At 47.7% G+C, this 20,103-nt stretch overlaps 32 non-coding genes across 32 annotated transcripts; all 32 read left to right on the top strand.

The window, feature by feature from the left end:
- Positions 1 to 423: 423 nt before the first annotated feature.
- Positions 424 to 542, top strand: LOC140996838 (5S ribosomal RNA). Its single transcript, XR_012178840.1, has one exon. It is a non-coding gene; the product is annotated as a 5S ribosomal RNA (ribosomal RNA).
- A 506-nt stretch (positions 543 to 1,048) lies between these two features.
- Positions 1,049 to 1,167, top strand: LOC140996937 (5S ribosomal RNA). The gene has a single exon (XR_012178907.1). It is a non-coding gene; the product is annotated as a 5S ribosomal RNA (ribosomal RNA).
- Positions 1,168 to 1,673: 506 nt separating this feature from the next.
- LOC140996847 (5S ribosomal RNA) lies at positions 1,674 to 1,793 on the top strand. Its single transcript, XR_012178849.1, has one exon. It is a non-coding gene; the product is annotated as a 5S ribosomal RNA (ribosomal RNA).
- Positions 1,794 to 2,303: 510 nt separating this feature from the next.
- Positions 2,304 to 2,423, top strand: LOC140996827 (5S ribosomal RNA). The gene has a single exon (XR_012178830.1). It is a non-coding gene; the product is annotated as a 5S ribosomal RNA (ribosomal RNA).
- Positions 2,424 to 2,933: 510 nt separating this feature from the next.
- Positions 2,934 to 3,053, top strand: LOC140996848 (5S ribosomal RNA). Its single transcript, XR_012178850.1, has one exon. It is a non-coding gene; the product is annotated as a 5S ribosomal RNA (ribosomal RNA).
- Positions 3,054 to 3,548: 495 nt separating this feature from the next.
- On the top strand, positions 3,549 to 3,667 carry LOC140996935 (5S ribosomal RNA). The gene has a single exon (XR_012178905.1). It is a non-coding gene; the product is annotated as a 5S ribosomal RNA (ribosomal RNA).
- Positions 3,668 to 4,173: 506 nt separating this feature from the next.
- Positions 4,174 to 4,292, top strand: LOC140996934 (5S ribosomal RNA). The gene has a single exon (XR_012178904.1). It is a non-coding gene; the product is annotated as a 5S ribosomal RNA (ribosomal RNA).
- Positions 4,293 to 4,798: 506 nt separating this feature from the next.
- LOC140996932 (5S ribosomal RNA) lies at positions 4,799 to 4,917 on the top strand. The gene has a single exon (XR_012178903.1). It is a non-coding gene; the product is annotated as a 5S ribosomal RNA (ribosomal RNA).
- Positions 4,918 to 5,423: 506 nt separating this feature from the next.
- Positions 5,424 to 5,542, top strand: LOC140996931 (5S ribosomal RNA). Its single transcript, XR_012178902.1, has one exon. It is a non-coding gene; the product is annotated as a 5S ribosomal RNA (ribosomal RNA).
- Positions 5,543 to 6,048: 506 nt separating this feature from the next.
- On the top strand, positions 6,049 to 6,167 carry LOC140996930 (5S ribosomal RNA). Its single transcript, XR_012178901.1, has one exon. It is a non-coding gene; the product is annotated as a 5S ribosomal RNA (ribosomal RNA).
- A 506-nt stretch (positions 6,168 to 6,673) lies between these two features.
- On the top strand, positions 6,674 to 6,792 carry LOC140996929 (5S ribosomal RNA). Its single transcript, XR_012178900.1, has one exon. It is a non-coding gene; the product is annotated as a 5S ribosomal RNA (ribosomal RNA).
- Positions 6,793 to 7,298: 506 nt separating this feature from the next.
- LOC140996928 (5S ribosomal RNA) lies at positions 7,299 to 7,417 on the top strand. The gene has a single exon (XR_012178899.1). It is a non-coding gene; the product is annotated as a 5S ribosomal RNA (ribosomal RNA).
- Positions 7,418 to 7,923: 506 nt separating this feature from the next.
- On the top strand, positions 7,924 to 8,042 carry LOC140996927 (5S ribosomal RNA). Its single transcript, XR_012178898.1, has one exon. It is a non-coding gene; the product is annotated as a 5S ribosomal RNA (ribosomal RNA).
- Positions 8,043 to 8,548: 506 nt separating this feature from the next.
- LOC140996926 (5S ribosomal RNA) lies at positions 8,549 to 8,667 on the top strand. Its single transcript, XR_012178897.1, has one exon. It is a non-coding gene; the product is annotated as a 5S ribosomal RNA (ribosomal RNA).
- A 506-nt stretch (positions 8,668 to 9,173) lies between these two features.
- On the top strand, positions 9,174 to 9,292 carry LOC140996925 (5S ribosomal RNA). The gene has a single exon (XR_012178896.1). It is a non-coding gene; the product is annotated as a 5S ribosomal RNA (ribosomal RNA).
- Positions 9,293 to 9,798: 506 nt separating this feature from the next.
- Positions 9,799 to 9,917, top strand: LOC140997322 (5S ribosomal RNA). Its single transcript, XR_012179270.1, has one exon. It is a non-coding gene; the product is annotated as a 5S ribosomal RNA (ribosomal RNA).
- A 506-nt stretch (positions 9,918 to 10,423) lies between these two features.
- On the top strand, positions 10,424 to 10,542 carry LOC140996923 (5S ribosomal RNA). The gene has a single exon (XR_012178894.1). It is a non-coding gene; the product is annotated as a 5S ribosomal RNA (ribosomal RNA).
- A 506-nt stretch (positions 10,543 to 11,048) lies between these two features.
- Positions 11,049 to 11,167, top strand: LOC140996922 (5S ribosomal RNA). Its single transcript, XR_012178893.1, has one exon. It is a non-coding gene; the product is annotated as a 5S ribosomal RNA (ribosomal RNA).
- Positions 11,168 to 11,673: 506 nt separating this feature from the next.
- LOC140996921 (5S ribosomal RNA) lies at positions 11,674 to 11,792 on the top strand. Its single transcript, XR_012178892.1, has one exon. It is a non-coding gene; the product is annotated as a 5S ribosomal RNA (ribosomal RNA).
- A 506-nt stretch (positions 11,793 to 12,298) lies between these two features.
- LOC140996920 (5S ribosomal RNA) lies at positions 12,299 to 12,417 on the top strand. Its single transcript, XR_012178891.1, has one exon. It is a non-coding gene; the product is annotated as a 5S ribosomal RNA (ribosomal RNA).
- A 506-nt stretch (positions 12,418 to 12,923) lies between these two features.
- On the top strand, positions 12,924 to 13,042 carry LOC140996919 (5S ribosomal RNA). The gene has a single exon (XR_012178890.1). It is a non-coding gene; the product is annotated as a 5S ribosomal RNA (ribosomal RNA).
- Positions 13,043 to 13,548: 506 nt separating this feature from the next.
- LOC140996918 (5S ribosomal RNA) lies at positions 13,549 to 13,667 on the top strand. Its single transcript, XR_012178889.1, has one exon. It is a non-coding gene; the product is annotated as a 5S ribosomal RNA (ribosomal RNA).
- Positions 13,668 to 14,173: 506 nt separating this feature from the next.
- Positions 14,174 to 14,292, top strand: LOC140996917 (5S ribosomal RNA). Its single transcript, XR_012178888.1, has one exon. It is a non-coding gene; the product is annotated as a 5S ribosomal RNA (ribosomal RNA).
- A 506-nt stretch (positions 14,293 to 14,798) lies between these two features.
- LOC140996916 (5S ribosomal RNA) lies at positions 14,799 to 14,917 on the top strand. Its single transcript, XR_012178887.1, has one exon. It is a non-coding gene; the product is annotated as a 5S ribosomal RNA (ribosomal RNA).
- A 506-nt stretch (positions 14,918 to 15,423) lies between these two features.
- LOC140996915 (5S ribosomal RNA) lies at positions 15,424 to 15,542 on the top strand. The gene has a single exon (XR_012178886.1). It is a non-coding gene; the product is annotated as a 5S ribosomal RNA (ribosomal RNA).
- A 506-nt stretch (positions 15,543 to 16,048) lies between these two features.
- On the top strand, positions 16,049 to 16,167 carry LOC140997413 (5S ribosomal RNA). The gene has a single exon (XR_012179356.1). It is a non-coding gene; the product is annotated as a 5S ribosomal RNA (ribosomal RNA).
- Positions 16,168 to 16,673: 506 nt separating this feature from the next.
- LOC140996914 (5S ribosomal RNA) lies at positions 16,674 to 16,792 on the top strand. The gene has a single exon (XR_012178885.1). It is a non-coding gene; the product is annotated as a 5S ribosomal RNA (ribosomal RNA).
- A 506-nt stretch (positions 16,793 to 17,298) lies between these two features.
- Positions 17,299 to 17,417, top strand: LOC140996912 (5S ribosomal RNA). The gene has a single exon (XR_012178883.1). It is a non-coding gene; the product is annotated as a 5S ribosomal RNA (ribosomal RNA).
- A 506-nt stretch (positions 17,418 to 17,923) lies between these two features.
- LOC140996911 (5S ribosomal RNA) lies at positions 17,924 to 18,042 on the top strand. The gene has a single exon (XR_012178882.1). It is a non-coding gene; the product is annotated as a 5S ribosomal RNA (ribosomal RNA).
- Positions 18,043 to 18,548: 506 nt separating this feature from the next.
- On the top strand, positions 18,549 to 18,667 carry LOC140996910 (5S ribosomal RNA). The gene has a single exon (XR_012178881.1). It is a non-coding gene; the product is annotated as a 5S ribosomal RNA (ribosomal RNA).
- A 506-nt stretch (positions 18,668 to 19,173) lies between these two features.
- LOC140996909 (5S ribosomal RNA) lies at positions 19,174 to 19,292 on the top strand. The gene has a single exon (XR_012178880.1). It is a non-coding gene; the product is annotated as a 5S ribosomal RNA (ribosomal RNA).
- A 506-nt stretch (positions 19,293 to 19,798) lies between these two features.
- LOC140996908 (5S ribosomal RNA) lies at positions 19,799 to 19,917 on the top strand. Its single transcript, XR_012178879.1, has one exon. It is a non-coding gene; the product is annotated as a 5S ribosomal RNA (ribosomal RNA).
- The last annotated feature ends 186 nt before the right edge of the window (positions 19,918 to 20,103 follow it).

Raw genomic sequence — 20,103 nt, 5'->3', positions numbered from 1 at the left:
TCTGCTTTTCCGATCATGCAGGCTGTCTGTTAAGGTGGAGCAATGTAAATGGCTAGTCCTTCGCTTCCTGTCTCCACTTCATGCTGTTTTATGCTACTGCTTCATTCCATTTCAGAGGGAAATATGGTACATTTTCCTCCTCTAAACATGTAATTATTTGATCCAATCGAATGCATCAATGAAAACACTGCTGAGACAATGATGTGTCAGTGCTTACCAATCCACTGACAGCTGTTTTCCATACAGCCAAAGCCTGGGAAATGTGAAAACAGGTGACGGCAGAGCTTGCTATGAAGGCTCATTTTTCATCCTGGTAACAGGATTTGCTTTATTTCTGGACGTACCCTACCTGCACTCCAAGGCAAAACAATGAAACGCCATCTGAGGGCATCTTCAAAAGGCCTTTTTCGGGGTGCACGTGTGGCTTACGGCCATACCACTCTGAACACGCCCGATCTCGTCCGATCTCGGAAGCTAAGCAGGGTCGGGCCTGGTTAGTACTTGGATGGGAGACCGCCTGGGAATACAAGGTGCTGTAAGCTTTTTCACTTCTCTCTACAGACACCAGGCGGCGCTGCAGCTTCTTCAGTGGAGACAGAGGGTTGAAAAAAACCAGCAGCCTGTCTCTGCTTTTCCGATCATGCAGGCTGTCTGTTAAGGTGGAGCAATGTAAATGGCTAGTCCTTCGCTTCCTGTCTCCACTTCATGCTGTTTTATGCTACTGCTTCATTCCATTTCAGAGGGAAATATGGTACATTTTCCTCCTCTAAACATGTAATTATTTGATCCAATCGAATGCATCAATGAAAACACTGCTGAGACAATGATGTGTCAGTGCTTACCAATCCACTGACAGCTGTTTTCCATACAGCCAAAGCCTGGGAAATGTGAAAACAGGTGACGGCAGAGCTTGCTATGAAGGCTCATTTTTCATCCTGGTAACAGGATTTGCTTTATTTCTGGACGTACCCTACCTGCACTCCAAGGCAAAACAATGAAACGCCATCTGAGGGCATCTTTAAAAGGCCTTTTTCGGGGTGCACGTGTGGCTTACGGCCATACCACTCTGAACACGCCCGATCTCGTCCGATCTCGGAAGCTAAGCAGGGTCGGGCCTGGTTAGTACTTGGATGGGAGACCGCCTGGGAATACCAGGTGCTGTAAGCTTTTTGACTTCTCTCTACAGACACCAGGCGGCGCTGCAGCTTCTTCAGTGGAGACAGAGGGTTGAAAAAAACCAGCAGCCTGTCTCTGCTTTTCCGATCATGCAGGCTGTCTGTTAAGGTGGAGCAATGTAAATGGCTAGTCCTTCGCTTCCTGTCTCCACTTCATGCTGTTTTATGCTACTGCTTCATTCCATTTCAGAGGGAAATATGGTACATTTTCCTCCTCTAAACATGTAATTATTTGATCCAATCGAATGCATCAATGAAAACACTGCTGAGACAATGATGTGTCAGTGCTTACCAATCCACTGACAGCTGTTTTCCATACAGCCAAAGCCTGGGAAATGTGAAAACAGGTGACGGCAGAGCTTGCTATGAAGGCTCATTTTTCATCCTGGTAACAGGATTTGCTTTATTTCTGGACGTACCCTACCTGCACTCCAAGGCAAAACAATGAAACGCCATCTGAGGGCATCTTCAAAAGGCCTTTTTCGGGGTGCACGTGTGGCTTACGGCCATACCACTCTGAACACGCCCGATCTCGTCCGATCTCGGAAGCTAAGCAGGGTCGGGCCTGGTTAGTACTTGGATGGGGAGACCGCCTGGGAATACCAGGTGCTGTAAGCTTTTTGACTTCTTCTCTACAGACACCAGGCGGCGCTGCAGCTTCTTCAGTGGAGACAGAGGGTTGAAAAAAAACAGCAGCCTGTCTCTGCTTTTCCGATCATGCAGGCTGTCTGTTAAGGTGGAGCAATGTAAATGGCTAGTCCTTCGCTTCCTGTCTCCACTTCATGCTGTTTTATGCTACTGCTTCATTCCATTTCAGAGGGAAATATGGTACATTTTCCTCCTCTTAAACATGTAATTATTTGATCCAATCGAATGCATCAATGAAAACACTGCTGAGACAATGATGTGTCAGTGCTTACCAATCCACTGACAGCTGTTTTCCATACAGCCAAAGCCTGGGAAATGTGAAAACAGGTGACGGCAGAGCTTGCTATGAAGGCTCATTTTTCATCCTGGTAACAGGATTTGCTTTATTTCTGGACGTACCCTACCTGCACTCCAAGGCAAAACAATGAAACGCCATCTGAGGGCATCTTTAAAAGGCCTTTTTTCGGGGGTGCACGTGTGGCTTACGGCCATACCACTCTGAACACCGCCCGATCTCGTCCGATCTCGGAAGCTAAGCAGGGTCGGGCCTGGTTAGTACTTGGATGGGAGACCGCCTGGGAATACCAGGTGCTGTAAGCTTTTTGACTTCTCTCTACAGACACCAGGCGGCGCTGCAGCTTCTTCAGTGGAGACAGAGGGTTGAAAAAAACCAGCAGCCTGTCTCTGCTTTTCCGATCATGCAGGCTGTCTGTTAAGGTGGAGCAATGTAAATGGCTAGTCCTTCGCTTCCTGTCTCCACTTCATGCTGTTTTATGCTACTGGCTTCATTCCATTTCAGAGGGAAATATGGTACATTTTTCCTCCTCTAAACATGTAATTATTTGATCCAATCGAATGCATCAATGAAAACACTGCTGAGACAATGATGTGTCAGTGCTTACCAATCCACTGACAGCTGTTTTCCATACAGCCAAAGCCTGGGAAATGTGAAAACAGGTGACGGGCAGAGCTTGCTATGAAGGCTCATTTTTCATCCTGGTAACAGGATTTGCTTTATTTCTGGACGTACCCTACCTGCACTCCAAGGGCAAAACAATGAAACGCCATCTGAGGGCATCTTCAAAAGGCCTTTTTCGGGGTGCACGTGTGGCTTACGGCCATAACCACTCTGAACACGCCCGATCTCGTCCGATCTCGGAAGCTAAGCAGGGTCGGGCCTGGTTAGTACTTGGATGGGAGACCGCCTGGGAATACCAGGTGCTGTAAGCTTTTTACAGACACCAGGCGGCGCTGCAGCTTCTTCAGTGGAGACAGAGGGTTGAAAAAAACCAGCAGCCTGTCTCTGCTTTTCCGATCATGCAGGCTGTCTGTTAAGGTGGAGCAATGTAAATGGCTAGTCCTTCGCTTCCTGTCTCCACTTCATGCTGTTTTATGCTACTGCTTCATTCCATTTCAGAGGGAAATATGGTACATTTTCCTCCTCTAAACATGTAATTATTTGATCCAATCGAATGCATCAATGAAAACACTGCTGAGACAATGATGTGTCAGTGCTTACCAATCCACTGACAGCTGTTTTCCATACAGCCAAAGCCTGGGAAATGTGAAAACAGGTGACGGCAGAGCTTGCTATGAAGGCTCATTTTTCATCCTGGTAACAGGATTTGCTTTATTTCTGGACGTACCCTACCTGCACTCCAAGGCAAAACAATGAAACGCCATCTGAGGGCATCTTCAAAAGGCCTTTTTCGGGGTGCACGTGTGGCTTACGGCCATACCACTCTGAACACGCCCGATCTCGTCCGATCTCGGAAGCTAAGCAGGGTCGGGCCTGGTTAGTACTTGGATGGGAGACCGCCTGGGAATACCAGGTGCTGTAAGCTTTTTCACTTCTCTCTACAGACACCAGGCGGCGCTGCAGCTTCTTCAGTGGAGACAGAGGGTTGAAAAAAACCAGCAGCCTGTCTCTGCTTTTCCGATCATGCAGGCTGTCTGTTAAGGTGGAGCAATGTAAATGGCTAGTCCTTCGCTTCCTGTCTCCACTTCATGCTGTTTTATGCTACTGCTTCATTCCATTTCAGAGGGAAATATGGTACATTTTCCTCCTCTAAACATGTAATTATTTGATCCAATCGAATGCATCAATGAAAACACTGCTGAGACAATGATGTGTCAGTGCTTACCAATCCACTGACAGCTGTTTTCCATACAGCCAAAGCCTGGGAAATGTGAAAACAGGTGACGGCAGAGCTTGCTATGAAGGCTCATTTTTCATCCTGGTAACAGGATTTGCTTTATTTCTGGACGTACCCTACCTGCACTCCAAGGCAAAACAATGAAACGCCATCTGAGGGCATCTTCAAAAGGCCTTTTTCGGGGTGCACGTGTGGCTTACGGCCATACCACTCTGAACACGCCCGATCTCGTCCGATCTCGGAAGCTAAGCAGGGTCGGGCCTGGTTAGTACTTGGATGGGAGACCGCCTGGGAATACCAGGTGCTGTAAGCTTTTTGACTTCTCTCTACAGACACCAGGCGGCGCTGCAGCTTCTTCAGTGGAGACAGAGGGTTGAAAAAAAACAGCAGCCTGTCTCTGCTTTTCCGATCATGCAGGCTGTCTGTTAAGGTGGAGCAATGTAAATGGCTAGTCCTTCGCTTCCTGTCTCCACTTCATGCTGTTTTATGCTACTGCTTCATTCCATTTCAGAGGGAAATATGGTACATTTTCCTCCTCTAAACATGTAATTATTTGATCCAATCGAATGCATCAATGAAAACACTGCTGAGACAATGATGTGTCAGTGCTTACCAATCCACTGACAGCTGTTTTCCATACAGCCAAAGCCTGGGAAATGTGAAAACAGGTGACGGCAGAGCTTGCTATGAAGGCTCATTTTTCATCCTGGTAACAGGATTTGCTTTATTTCTGGACGTACCCTACCTGCACTCCAAGGCAAAACAATGAAACGCCATCTGAGGGCATCTTTAAAAGGCCTTTTTCGGGGTGCACGTGTGGCTTACGGCCATACCACTCTGAACACGCCCGATCTCGTCCGATCTCGGAAGCTAAGCAGGGTCGGGCCTGGTTAGTACTTGGATGGGAGACCGCCTGGGAATACCAGGTGCTGTAAGCTTTTTGACTTCTCTCTACAGACACCAGGCGGCGCTGCAGCTTCTTCAGTGGAGACAGAGGGTTGAAAAAAACCAGCAGCCTGTCTCTGCTTTTCCGATCATGCAGGCTGTCTGTTAAGGTGGAGCAATGTAAATGGCTAGTCCTTCGCTTCCTGTCTCCACTTCATGCTGTTTTATGCTACTGCTTCATTCCATTTCAGAGGGAAATATGGTACATTTTCCTCCTCTAAACATGTAATTATTTGATCCAATCGAATGCATCAATGAAAACACTGCTGAGACAATGATGTGTCAGTGCTTACCAATCCACTGACAGCTGTTTTCCATACAGCCAAAGCCTGGGAAATGTGAAAACAGGTGACGGCAGAGCTTGCTATGAAGGCTCATTTTTCATCCTGGTAACAGGATTTGCTTTATTTCTGGACGTACCCTACCTGCACTCCAAGGCAAAACAATGAAACGCCATCTGAGGGCATCTTTAAAAGGCCTTTTTCGGGGTGCACGTGTGGCTTACGGCCATACCACTCTGAACACGCCCGATCTCGTCCGATCTCGGAAGCTAAGCAGGGTCGGGCCTGGTTAGTACTTGGATGGGAGACCGCCTGGGAATACCAGGTGCTGTAAGCTTTTTGACTTCTCTCTACAGACACCAGGCGGCGCTGCAGCTTCTTCAGTGGAGACAGAGGGTTGAAAAAAACCAGCAGCCTGTCTCTGCTTTTCCGATCATGCAGGCTGTCTGTTAAGGTGGAGCAATGTAAATGGCTAGTCCTTCGCTTCCTGTCTCCACTTCATGCTGTTTTATGCTACTGCTTCATTCCATTTCAGAGGGAAATATGGTACATTTTCCTCCTCTAAACATGTAATTATTTGATCCAATCGAATGCATCAATGAAAACACTGCTGAGACAATGATGTGTCAGTGCTTACCAATCCACTGACAGCTGTTTTCCATACAGCCAAAGCCTGGGAAATGTGAAAACAGGTGACGGCAGAGCTTGCTATGAAGGCTCATTTTTCATCCTGGTAACAGGATTTGCTTTATTTCTGGACGTACCCTACCTGCACTCCAAGGCAAAACAATGAAACGCCATCTGAGGGCATCTTTAAAAGGCCTTTTTCGGGGTGCACGTGTGGCTTACGGCCATACCACTCTGAACACGCCCGATCTCGTCCGATCTCGGAAGCTAAGCAGGGTCGGGCCTGGTTAGTACTTGGATGGGAGACCGCCTGGGAATACCAGGTGCTGTAAGCTTTTTCACTTCTCTCTACAGACACCAGGCGGCGCTGCAGCTTCTTCAGTGGAGACAGAGGGTTGAAAAAAACCAGCAGCCTGTCTCTGCTTTTCCGATCATGCAGGCTGTCTGTTAAGGTGGAGCAATGTAAATGGCTAGTCCTTCGCTTCCTGTCTCCACTTCATGCTGTTTTATGCTACTGCTTCATTCCATTTCAGAGGGAAATATGGTACATTTTCCTCCTCTAAACATGTAATTATTTGATCCAATCGAATGCATCAATGAAAACACTGCTGAGACAATGATGTGTCAGTGCTTACCAATCCACTGACAGCTGTTTTCCATACAGCCAAAGCCTGGGAAATGTGAAAACAGGTGACGGCAGAGCTTGCTATGAAGGCTCATTTTTCATCCTGGTAACAGGATTTGCTTTATTTCTGGACGTACCCTACCTGCACTCCAAGGCAAAACAATGAAACGCCATCTGAGGGCATCTTTAAAAGGCCTTTTTCGGGGTGCACGTGTGGCTTACGGCCATACCACTCTGAACACGCCCGATCTCGTCCGATCTCGGAAGCTAAGCAGGGTCGGGCCTGGTTAGTACTTGGATGGGAGACCGCCTGGGAATACCAGGTGCTGTAAGCTTTTTGACTTCTCTCTACAGACACCAGGCGGCGCTGCAGCTTCTTCAGTGGAGACAGAGGGTTGAAAAAAACCAGCAGCCTGTCTCTGCTTTTCCGATCATGCAGGCTGTCTGTTAAGGTGGAGCAATGTAAATGGCTAGTCCTTCGCTTCCTGTCTCCACTTCATGCTGTTTTATGCTACTGCTTCATTCCATTTCAGAGGGAAATATGGTACATTTTCCTCCTCTAAACATGTAATTATTTGATCCAATCGAATGCATCAATGAAAACACTGCTGAGACAATGATGTGTCAGTGCTTACCAATCCACTGACAGCTGTTTTCCATACAGCCAAAGCCTGGGAAATGTGAAAACAGGTGACGGCAGAGCTTGCTATGAAGGCTCATTTTTCATCCTGGTAACAGGATTTGCTTTATTTCTGGACGTACCCTACCTGCACTCCAAGGCAAAACAATGAAACGCCATCTGAGGGCATCTTCAAAAGGCCTTTTTCGGGGTGCACGTGTGGCTTACGGCCATACCACTCTGAACACGCCCGATCTCGTCCGATCTCGGAAGCTAAGCAGGGTCGGGCCTGGTTAGTACTTGGATGGGAGACCGCCTGGGAATACCAGGTGCTGTAAGCTTTTTGACTTCTCTCTACAGACACCAGGCGGCGCTGCAGCTTCTTCAGTGGAGACAGAGGGTTGAAAAAAAACAGCAGCCTGTCTCTGCTTTTCCGATCATGCAGGCTGTCTGTTAAGGTGGAGCAATGTAAATGGCTAGTCCTTCGCTTCCTGTCTCCACTTCATGCTGTTTTATGCTACTGCTTCATTCCATTTCAGAGGGAAATATGGTACATTTTCCTCCTCTAAACATGTAATTATTTGATCCAATCGAATGCATCAATGAAAACACTGCTGAGACAATGATGTGTCAGTGCTTACCAATCCACTGACAGCTGTTTTCCATACAGCCAAAGCCTGGGAAATGTGAAAACAGGTGACGGCAGAGCTTGCTATGAAGGCTCATTTTTCATCCTGGTAACAGGATTTGCTTTATTTCTGGACGTACCCTACCTGCACTCCAAGGCAAAACAATGAAACGCCATCTGAGGGCATCTTTAAAAGGCCTTTTTCGGGGTGCACGTGTGGCTTACGGCCATACCACTCTGAACACGCCCGATCTCGTCCGATCTCGGAAGCTAAGCAGGGTCGGGCCTGGTTAGTACTTGGATGGGAGACCGCCTGGGAATACCAGGTGCTGTAAGCTTTTTGACTTCTCTCTACAGACACCAGGCGGCGCTGCAGCTTCTTCAGTGGAGACAGAGGGTTGAAAAAAACCAGCAGCCTGTCTCTGCTTTTCCGATCATGCAGGCTGTCTGTTAAGGTGGAGCAATGTAAATGGCTAGTCCTTCGCTTCCTGTCTCCACTTCATGCTGTTTTATGCTACTGCTTCATTCCATTTCAGAGGGAAATATGGTACATTTTCCTCCTCTAAACATGTAATTATTTGATCCAATCGAATGCATCAATGAAAACACTGCTGAGACAATGATGTGTCAGTGCTTACCAATCCACTGACAGCTGTTTTCCATACAGCCAAAGCCTGGGAAATGTGAAAACAGGTGACGGCAGAGCTTGCTATGAAGGCTCATTTTTCATCCTGGTAACAGGATTTGCTTTATTTCTGGACGTACCCTACCTGCACTCCAAGGCAAAACAATGAAACGCCATCTGAGGGCATCTTTAAAAGGCCTTTTTCGGGGTGCACGTGTGGCTTACGGCCATACCACTCTGAACACGCCCGATCTCGTCCGATCTCGGAAGCTAAGCAGGGTCGGGCCTGGTTAGTACTTGGATGGGAGACCGCCTGGGAATACCAGGTGCTGTAAGCTTTTTGACTTCTCTCTACAGACACCAGGCGGCGCTGCAGCTTCTTCAGTGGAGACAGAGGGTTGAAAAAAACCAGCAGCCTGTCTCTGCTTTTCCGATCATGCAGGCTGTCTGTTAAGGTGGAGCAATGTAAATGGCTAGTCCTTCGCTTCCTGTCTCCACTTCATGCTGTTTTATGCTACTGCTTCATTCCATTTCAGAGGGAAATATGGTACATTTTCCTCCTCTAAACATGTAATTATTTGATCCAATCGAATGCATCAATGAAAACACTGCTGAGACAATGATGTGTCAGTGCTTACCAATCCACTGACAGCTGTTTTCCATACAGCCAAAGCCTGGGAAATGTGAAAACAGGTGACGGCAGAGCTTGCTATGAAGGCTCATTTTTCATCCTGGTAACAGGATTTGCTTTATTTCTGGACGTACCCTACCTGCACTCCAAGGCAAAACAATGAAACGCCATCTGAGGGCATCTTTAAAAGGCCTTTTTCGGGGTGCACGTGTGGCTTACGGCCATACCACTCTGAACACGCCCGATCTCGTCCGATCTCGGAAGCTAAGCAGGGTCGGGCCTGGTTAGTACTTGGATGGGAGACCGCCTGGGAATACCAGGTGCTGTAAGCTTTTTGACTTCTCTCTACAGACACCAGGCGGCGCTGCAGCTTCTTCAGTGGAGACAGAGGGTTGAAAAAAACCAGCAGCCTGTCTCTGCTTTTCCGATCATGCAGGCTGTCTGTTAAGGTGGAGCAATGTAAATGGCTAGTCCTTCGCTTCCTGTCTCCACTTCATGCTGTTTTATGCTACTGCTTCATTCCATTTCAGAGGGAAATATGGTACATTTTCCTCCTCTAAACATGTAATTATTTGATCCAATCGAATGCATCAATGAAAACACTGCTGAGACAATGATGTGTCAGTGCTTACCAATCCACTGACAGCTGTTTTCCATACAGCCAAAGCCTGGGAAATGTGAAAACAGGTGACGGCAGAGCTTGCTATGAAGGCTCATTTTTCATCCTGGTAACAGGATTTGCTTTATTTCTGGACGTACCCTACCTGCACTCCAAGGCAAAACAATGAAACGCCATCTGAGGGCATCTTCAAAAGGCCTTTTTCGGGGTGCACGTGTGGCTTGCGGCCATACCACTCTGAACACGCCCGATCTCGTCCGATCTCGGAAGCTAAGCAGGGTCGGGCCTGGTTAGTACTTGGATGGGAGACCGCCTGGGAATACCAGGTGCTGTAAGCTTTTTCACTTCTCTCTACAGACACCAGGCGGCGCTGCAGCTTCTTCAGTGGAGACAGAGGGTTGAAAAAAACCAGCAGCCTGTCTCTGCTTTTCCGATCATGCAGGCTGTCTGTTAAGGTGGAGCAATGTAAATGGCTAGTCCTTCGCTTCCTGTCTCCACTTCATGCTGTTTTATGCTACTGCTTCATTCCATTTCAGAGGGAAATATGGTACATTTTCCTCCTCTAAACATGTAATAATTTGATCCAATCGAATGCATCAATGAAAACACTGCTGAGACAATGATGTGTCAGTGCTTACCAATCCACTGACAGCTGTTTTCCATACAGCCAAAGCCTGGGAAATGTGAAAACAGGTGACGGCAGAGCTTGCTATGAAGGCTCATTTTTCATCCTGGTAACAGGATTTGCTTTATTTCTGGACGTACCCTACCTGCACTCCAAGGCAAAACAATGAAACGGCATCTGAGGGCATCTTCAAAAGGCCTTTTTCGGGGTGCACGTATGGCTTACGGCCATACCACTCTGAACACGCCCGATCTCGTCCGATCTCGGAAGCTAAGCAGGGTCGGGCCTGGTTAGTACTTGGATGGGAGACCGCCTGGGAATACCAGGTGCTGTAAGCTTTTTGACTTCTCTCTACAGACACCAGGCGGCGCTGCAGCTTCTTCAGTGGAGACAGAGGGTTGAAAAAAACCAGCAGCCTGTCTCTGCTTTTCCGATCATGCAGGCTGTCTGTTAAGGTGGAGCAATGTAAATGGCTAGTCCTTCGCTTCCTGTCTCCACTTCATGCTGTTTTATGCTACTGCTTCATTCCATTTCAGAGGGAAATATGGTACATTTTCCTCCTCTAAACATGTAATTATTTGATCCAATCGAATGCATCAATGAAAACACTGCTGAGACAATGATGTGTCAGTGCTTACCAATCCACTGACAGCTGTTTTCCATACAGCCAAAGCCTGGGAAATGTGAAAACAGGTGACGGCAGAGCTTGCTATGAAGGCTCATTTTTCATCCTGGTAACAGGATTTGCTTTATTTCTGGACGTACCCTACCTGCACTCCAAGGCAAAACAATGAAACGCCATCTGAGGGCATCTTTAAAAGGCCTTTTTCGGGGTGCACGTGTGGCTTACGGCCATACCACTCTGAACACGCCCGATCTCGTCCGATCTCGGAAGCTAAGCAGGGTCGGGCCTGGTTAGTACTTGGATGGGAGACCGCCTGGGAATACCAGGTGCTGTAAGCTTTTTGACTTCTCTCTACAGACACCAGGCGGCGCTGCAGCTTCTTCAGTGGAGACAGAGGGTTGAAAAAAACCAGCAGCCTGTCTCTGCTTTTCCGATCATGCAGGCTGTCTGTTAAGGTGGAGCAATGTAAATGGCTAGTCCTTCGCTTCCTGTCTCCACTTCATGCTGTTTTATGCTACTGCTTCATTCCATTTCAGAGGGAAATATGGTACATTTTCCTCCTCTAAACATGTAATTATTTGATCCAATCGAATGCATCAATGAAAACACTGCTGAGACAATGATGTGTCAGTGCTTACCAATCCACTGACAGCTGTTTTCCATACAGCCAAAGCCTGGGAAATGTGAAAACAGGTGACGGCAGAGCTTGCTATGAAGGCTCATTTTTCATCCTGGTAACAGGATTTGCTTTATTTCTGGACGTACCCTACCTGCACTCCAAGGCAAAACAATGAAACGCCATCTGAGGGCATCTTCAAAAGGCCTTTTTCGGGGTGCACGTGTGGCTTACGGCCATACCACTCTGAACACGCCCGATCTCGTCCGATCTCGGAAGCTAAGCAGGGTCGGGCCTGGTTAGTACTTGGATGGGAGACCGCCTGGGAATACCAGGTGCTGTAAGCTTTTTCACTTCTCTCTACAGACACCAGGCGGCGCTGCAGCTTCTTCAGTGGAGACAGAGGGTTGAAAAAAACCAGCAGCCTGTCTCTGCTTTTCCGATCATGCAGGCTGTCTGTTAAGGTGGAGCAATGTAAATGGCTAGTCCTTCGCTTCCTGTCTCCACTTCATGCTGTTTTATGCTACTGCTTCATTCCATTTCAGAGGGAAATATGGTACATTTTCCTCCTCTAAACATGTAATTATTTGATCCAATCGAATGCATCAATGAAAACACTGCTGAGACAATGATGTGTCAGTGCTTACCAATCCACTGACAGCTGTTTTCCATACAGCCAAAGCCTGGGAAATGTGAAAACAGGTGACGGCAGAGCTTGCTATGAAGGCTCATTTTTCATCCTGGTAACAGGATTTGCTTTATTTCTGGACGTACCCTACCTGCACTCCAAGGCAAAACAATGAAACGCCATCTGAGGGCATCTTCAAAAGGCCTTTTTCGGGGTGCACGTGTGGCTTACGGCCATACCACTCTGAACACGCCCGATCTCGTCCGATCTCGGAAGCTAAGCAGGGTCGGGCCTGGTTAGTACTTGGATGGGAGACCGCCTGGGAATACCAGGTGCTGTAAGCTTTTTCACTTCTCTCTACAGACACCAGGCGGCGCTGCAGCTTCTTCAGTGGAGACAGAGGGTTGAAAAAAACCAGCAGCCTGTCTCTGCTTTTCCGATCATGCAGGCTGTCTGTTAAGGTGGAGCAATGTAAATGGCTAGTCCTTCGCTTCCTGTCTCCACTTCATGCTGTTTTATGCTACTGCTTCATTCCATTTCAGAGGGAAATATGGTACATTTTCCTCCTCTAAACATGTAATTATTTGATCCAATCGAATGCATCAATGAAAACACTGCTGAGACAATGATGTGTCAGTGCTTACCAATCCACTGACAGCTGTTTTCCATACAGCCAAAGCCTGGGAAATGTGAAAACAGGTGACGGCAGAGCTTGCTATGAAGGCTCATTTTTCATCCTGGTAACAGGATTTGCTTTATTTCTGGACGTACCCTACCTGCACTCCAAGGCAAAACAATGAAACGCCATCTGAGGGCATCTTCAAAAGGCCTTTTTCGGGGTGCACGTGTGGCTTACGGCCATACCACTCTGAACACGCCCGATCTCGTCCGATCTCGGAAGCTAAGCAGGGTCGGGCCTGGTTAGTACTTGGATGGGAGACCGCCTGGGAATACCAGGTGCTGTAAGCTTTTTCACTTCTCTCTACAGACACCAGGCGGCGCTGCAGCTTCTTCAGTGGAGACAGAGGGTTGAAAAAAACCAGCAGCCTGTCTCTGCTTTTCCGATCATGCAGGCTGTCTGTTAAGGTGGAGCAATGTAAATGGCTAGTCCTTCGCTTCCTGTCTCCACTTCATGCTGTTTTATGCTACTGCTTCATTCCATTTCAGAGGGAAATATGGTACATTTTCCTCCTCTAAACATGTAATTATTTGATCCAATCGAATGCATCAATGAAAACACTGCTGAGACAATGATGTGTCAGTGCTTACCAATCCACTGACAGCTGTTTTCCATACAGCCAAAGCCTGGGAAATGTGAAAACAGGTGACGGCAGAGCTTGCTATGAAGGCTCATTTTTCATCCTGGTAACAGGATTTGCTTTATTTCTGGACGTACCCTACCTGCACTCCAAGGCAAAACAATGAAACGCCATCTGAGGGCATCTTCAAAAGGCCTTTTTCGGGGTGCACGTGTGGCTTACGGCCATACCACTCTGAACACGCCCGATCTCGTCCGATCTCGGAAGCTAAGCAGGGTCGGGCCTGGTTAGTACTTGGATGGGAGACCGCCTGGGAATACCAGGTGCTGTAAGCTTTTTCACTTCTCTCTACAGACACCAGGCGGCGCTGCAGCTTCTTCAGTGGAGACAGAGGGTTGAAAAAAACCAGCAGCCTGTCTCTGCTTTTCCGATCATGCAGGCTGTCTGTTAAGGTGGAGCAATGTAAATGGCTAGTCCTTCGCTTCCTGTCTCCACTTCATGCTGTTTTATGCTACTGCTTCATTCCATTTCAGAGGGAAATATGGTACATTTTCCTCCTCTAAACATGTAATTATTTGATCCAATCGAATGCATCAATGAAAACACTGCTGAGACAATGATGTGTCAGTGCTTACCAATCCACTGACAGCTGTTTTCCATACAGCCAAAGCCTGGGAAATGTGAAAACAGGTGACGGCAGAGCTTGCTATGAAGGCTCATTTTTCATCCTGGTAACAGGATTTGCTTTATTTCTGGACGTACCCTACCTGCACTCCAAGGCAAAACAATGAAACGCCATCTGAGGGCATCTTCAAAAGGCCTTTTTCGGGGTGCACGTGTGGCTTACGGCCATACCACTCTGAACACGCCCGATCTCGTCCGATCTCGGAAGCTAAGCAGGGTCGGGCCTGGTTAGTACTTGGATGGGAGACCGCCTGGGAATACCAGGTGCTGTAAGCTTTTTCACTTCTCTCTACAGACACCAGGCGGCGCTGCAGCTTCTTCAGTGGAGACAGAGGGTTGAAAAAAACCAGCAGCCTGTCTCTGCTTTTCCGATCATGCAGGCTGTCTGTTAAGGTGGAGCAATGTAAATGGCTAGTCCTTCGCTTCCTGTCTCCACTTCATGCTGTTTTATGCTACTGCTTCATTCCATTTCAGAGGGAAATATGGTACATTTTCCTCCTCTAAACATGTAATTATTTGATCCAATCGAATGCATCAATGAAAACACTGCTGAGACAATGATGTGTCAGTGCTTACCAATCCACTGACAGCTGTTTTCCATACAGCCAAAGCCTGGGAAATGTGAAAACAGGTGACGGCAGAGCTTGCTATGAAGGCTCATTTTTCATCCTGGTAACAGGATTTGCTTTATTTCTGGACGTACCCTACCTGCACTCCAAGGCAAAACAATGAAACGCCATCTGAGGGCATCTTCAAAAGGCCTTTTTCGGGGTGCACGTGTGGCTTACGGCCATACCACTCTGAACACGCCCGATCTCGTCCGATCTCGGAAGCTAAGCAGGGTCGGGCCTGGTTAGTACTTGGATGGGAGACCGCCTGGGAATACCAGGTGCTGTAAGCTTTTTCACTTCTCTCTACAGACACCAGGCGGCGCTGCAGCTTCTTCAGTGGAGACAGAGGGTTGAAAAAAACCAGCAGCCTGTCTCTGCTTTTCCGATCATGCAGGCTGTCTGTTAAGGTGGAGCAATGTAAATGGCTAGTCCTTCGCTTCCTGTCTCCACTTCATGCTGTTTTATGCTACTGCTTCATTCCATTTCAGAGGGAAATATGGTACATTTTCCTCCTCTAAACATGTAATTATTTGATCCAATCGAATGCATCAATGAAAACACTGCTGAGACAATGATGTGTCAGTGCTTACCAATCCACTGACAGCTGTTTTCCATACAGCCAAAGCCTGGGAAATGTGAAAACAGGTGACGGCAGAGCTTGCTATGAAGGCTCATTTTTCATCCTGGTAACAGGATTTGCTTTATTTCTGGACGTACCCTACCTGCACTCCAAGGCAAAACAATGAAACGCCATCTGAGGGCATCTTCAAAAGGCCTTTTTCGGGGTGCACGTGTGGCTTACGGCCATACCACTCTGAACACGCCCGATCTCGTCCGATCTCGGAAGCTAAGCAGGGTCGGGCCTGGTTAGTACTTGGATGGGAGACCGCCTGGGAATACCAGGTGCTGTAAGCTTTTTCACTTCTCTCTACAGACACCAGGCGGCGCTGCAGCTTCTTCAGTGGAGACAGAGGGTTGAAAAAAACCAGCAGCCTGTCTCTGCTTTTCCGATCATGCAGGCTGTCTGTTAAGGTGGAGCAATGTAAATGGCTAGTCCTTCGCTTCCTGTCTCCACTTCATGCTGTTTTATGCTACTGCTTCATTCCATTTCAGAGGGAAATATGGTACATTTTCCTCCTCTAAACATGTAATTATTTGATCCAATCGAATGCATCAATGAAAACACTGCTGAGACAATGATGTGTCAGTGCTTACCAATCCACTGACAGCTGTTTTCCATACAGCCAAAGCCTGGGAAATGTGAAAACAGGTGACGGCAGAGCTTGCTATGAAGGCTCATTTTTCATCCTGGTAACAGGATTTGCTTTATTTCTGGACGTACCCTACCTGCACTCCAAGGCAAAACAATGAAACGCCATCTGAGGGCATCTTTAAAAGGCCTTTTTCGGGGTGCACGTGTGGCTTACGGCCATACCACTCTGAACACGCCCGATCTCGTCCGATCTCGGAAGCTAAGCAGGGTCGGGCCTGGTTAGTACTTGGATGGGAGACCGCCTGGGAATACCAGGTGATGTAAGCTTTTTCACTTCTCTCTACAGACACCAGGCGGCGCTGCAGCTTCTTCAGTGGAGACAGAGGGTTGAAAAAAACCAGCAGCCTGTCTCTGCTTTTCCGATCATGCAGGCTGTCTGTTAAGGTGGAGCAATGTAAATGGCTAGTCCTTCGCTTCCTGTCTCCACTTCATGCTGTTTTATGCTACTGCTTCATTCCATTTCAGAGGGAAATATGGTACATTTTCCTCCTCTAAACATGTAATTATTTGATCCAATCGAATGCATCAATGAAAACACTGCTGAGACAATGATGTGTCAGTGCTTACCAATCCACTGACAGCTGTTTTCCATACAGCCAAAGCCTGGGAAATGTGAAAACAGGTGACGGCAGAGCTTGCTATGAAGGCTCATTTTTCATCCTGGTAACAGGATTTGCTTTATTTCTGGACGTACCCTACCTGCACTCCAAGGCAAAACAATGAAACGCCATCTGAGGGCATCTTCAAAAGGCCTTTTTCGGGGTGCACGTGTGGCTTACGGCCATACCACTCTGAACACGCCCGATCTCGTCCGATCTCGGAAGCTAAGCAGGGTCGGGCCTGGTTAGTACTTGGATGGGAGACCGCCTGGGAATACCAGGTGCTGTAAGCTTTTTCACTTCTCTCTACAGACACCAGGCGGCGCTGCAGCTTCTTCAGTGGAGACAGAGGGTTGAAAAAAACCAGCAGCCTGTCTCTGCTTTTCCGATCATGCAGGCTGTCTGTTAAGGTGGAGCAATGTAAATGGCTAGTCCTTCGCTTCCTGTCTCCACTTCATGCTGTTTTATGCTACTGCTTCATTCCATTTCAGAGGGAAATATGGTACATTTTCCTCCTCTAAACATGTAATTATTTGATCCAATCGAATGCATCAATGAAAACACTGCTGAGACAATGATGTGTCAGTGCTTACCAATCCACTGACAGCTGTTTTCCATACAGCCAAAGCCTGGGAAATGTGAAAACAGGTGACGGCAGAGCTTGCTATGAAGGCTCATTTTTCATCCTGGTAACAGGATTTGCTTTATTTCTGGACGTACCCTACCTGCACTCCAAGGCAAAACAATGAAACGCCATCTGAGGGCATCTTTAAAAGGCCTTTTTCGGGGTGCACGTGTGGCTTACGGCCATACCACTCTGAACACGCCCGATCTCGTCCGATCTCGGAAGCTAAGCAGGGTCGGGCCTGGTTAGTACTTGGATGGGAGACCGCCTGGGAATACCAGGTGCTGTAAGCTTTTTCACTTCTCTCTACAGACACCAGGCGGCGCTGCAGCTTCTTCAGTGGAGACAGAGGGTTGAAAAAAACCAGCAGCCTGTCTCTGCTTTTCCGATCATGCAGGCTGTCTGTTAAGGTGGAGCAATGTAAATGGCTAGTCCTTCGCTTCCTGTCTCCACTTCATGCTGTTTTATGCTACTGCTTCATTCCATTTCAGAGGGAAATATGGTACATTTTCCTCCTCTAAACATGTAATTATTTGATCCAATCGAATGCATCAATGAAAACACTGCTGAGACAATGATGTGTCAGTGCTTACCAATCCACTGACAGCTGTTTTCCATACAGCCAAAGCCTGGGAAATGTGAAAACAGGTGACGGCAGAGCTTGCTATGAAGGCTCATTTTTCATCCTGGTAACAGGATTTGCTTTATTTCTGGACGTACCCTACCTGCACTCCAAGGCAAAACAATGAAACGCCATCTGAGGGCATCTTCAAAAGGCCTTTTTCGGGGTGCACGTGTGGCTTACGGCCATACCACTCTGAACACGCCCGATCTCGTCCGATCTCGGAAGCTAAGCAGGGTCGGGCCTGGTTAGTACTTGGATGGGAGACCGCCTGGGAATACCAGGTGCTGTAAGCTTTTTCACTTCTCTCTACAGACACCAGGCGGCGCTGCAGCTTCTTCAGTGGAGACAGAGGGTTGAAAAAAACCAGCAGCCTGTCTCTGCTTTTCCGATCATGCAGGCTGTCTGTTAAGGTGGAGCAATGTAAATGGCTAGTCCTTCGCTTCCTGTCTCCACTTCATGCTGTTTTATGCTACTGCTTCATTCCATTTCAGAGGGAAATATGGTACATTTTCCTCCTCTAAACATGTAATTATTTGATCCAATCGAATGCATCAATGAAAACACTGCTGAGACAATGATGTGTCAGTGCTTACCAATCCACTGACAGCTGTTTTCCATACAGCCAAAGCCTGGGAAATGTGAAAACAGGTGACGGCAGAGCTTGCTATGAAGGCTCATTTTTCATCCTGGTAACAGGATTTGCTTTATTTCTGGACGTACCCTACCTGCACTCCAAGGCAAAACAATGAAACGCCATCTGAGGGCATCTTTAAAAGGCCTTTTTCGGGGTGCACGTGTGGCTTACGGCCATACCACTCTGAACACGCCCGATCTCGTCCGATCTCGGAAGCTAAGCAGGGTCGGGCCTGGTTAGTACTTGGATGGGAGACCGCCTGGGAATACCAGGTGCTGTAAGCTTTTTCACTTCTCTCTACAGACACCAGGCGGCGCTGCAGCTTCTTCAGTGGAGACAGAGGGTTGAAAAAAACCAGCAGCCTGTCTCTGCTTTTCCGATCATGCAGGCTGTCTGTTAAGGTGGAGCAATGTAAATGGCTAGTCCTTCGCTTCCTGTCTCCACTTCATGCTGTTTTATGCTACTGCTTCATTCCATTTCAGAGGGAAATATGGTACATTTTCCTCCTCTAAACATGTAATTATTTGATCCAATCGAATGCATCAATGAAAACACTGCTGAGACAATGATGTGTCAGTGCTTACCAATCCACTGACAGCTGTTTTCCATACAGCCAAAGCCTGGGAAATGTGAAAACAGGTGACGGCAGAGCTTGCTATGAAGGCTCATTTTTCATCCTGGTAACAGGATTTGCTTTATTTCTGGACGTACCCTACCTGCACTCCAAGGCAAAACAATGAAACGCCATCTGAGGGCATCTTTAAAAGGCCTTTTTCGGGGTGCACGTGTGGCTTACGGCCATACCACTCTGAACACGCCCGATCTCGTCCGATCTCGGAAGCTAAGCAGGGTCGGGCCTGGTTAGTACTTGGATGGGAGACCGCCTGGGAATACCAGGTGCTGTAAGCTTTTTCACTTCTCTCTGCAGACACCAGGCGGCGCTGCAGCTTCTTCAGTGGAGACAGAGGGTTGAAAAAAACCAGCAGCCTGTCTCTGCTTTTCCGATCATGCAGGCTGTCTGTTAAGGTGGAGCAATGTAAATGGCTAGTCCTTCGCTTCCTGTCTCCACTTCATGCTGTTTTATGCTACTGCTTCATTCCATTTCAGAGGGAAATATGGTACATTTTCCTCCTCTAAACATGTAATTATTTGATCCAATCGAATGCATCAATGAAAACACTGCTGAGACAATGATGTGTCAGTGCTTACCAATCCACTGACAGCTGTTTTCCATACAGCCAAAGCCTGGGAAATGTGAAAACAGGTGACGGCAGAGCTTGCTATGAAGGCTCATTTTTCATCCTGGTAACAGGATTTGCTTTATTTCTGGACGTACCCTACCTGCACTCCAAGGCAAAACAATGAAACGCCATCTGAGGGCATCTTCAAAAGGCCTTTTTCGGGGTGCACGTGTGGCTTACGGCCATACCACTCTGAACACGCCCGATCTCGTCCGATCTCGGAAGCTAAGCAGGGTCGGGCCTGGTTAGTACTTGGATGGGAGACCGCCTGGGAATACCAGGTGCTGTAAGCTTTTTCACTTCTCTCTACAGACACCAGGCGGCGCTGCAGCTTCTTCAGTGGAGACAGAGGGTTGAAAAAAACCAGCAGCCTGTCTCTGCTTTTCCGATCATGCAGGCTGTCTGTTAAGGTGGAGCAATGTAAATGGCTAGTCCTTCGCTTCCTGTCTCCACTTCATGCTGTTTTATGCTACTGCTTC

This window comes from Pagrus major, chromosome 5, assembly GCF_040436345.1.
Source record: "Pagrus major chromosome 5, Pma_NU_1.0".
Classification (NCBI taxonomy): Eukaryota; Metazoa; Chordata; class Actinopteri; order Spariformes; family Sparidae; genus Pagrus; species Pagrus major.
This window is presented reverse-complemented; position numbering and strand designations above follow the sequence as displayed.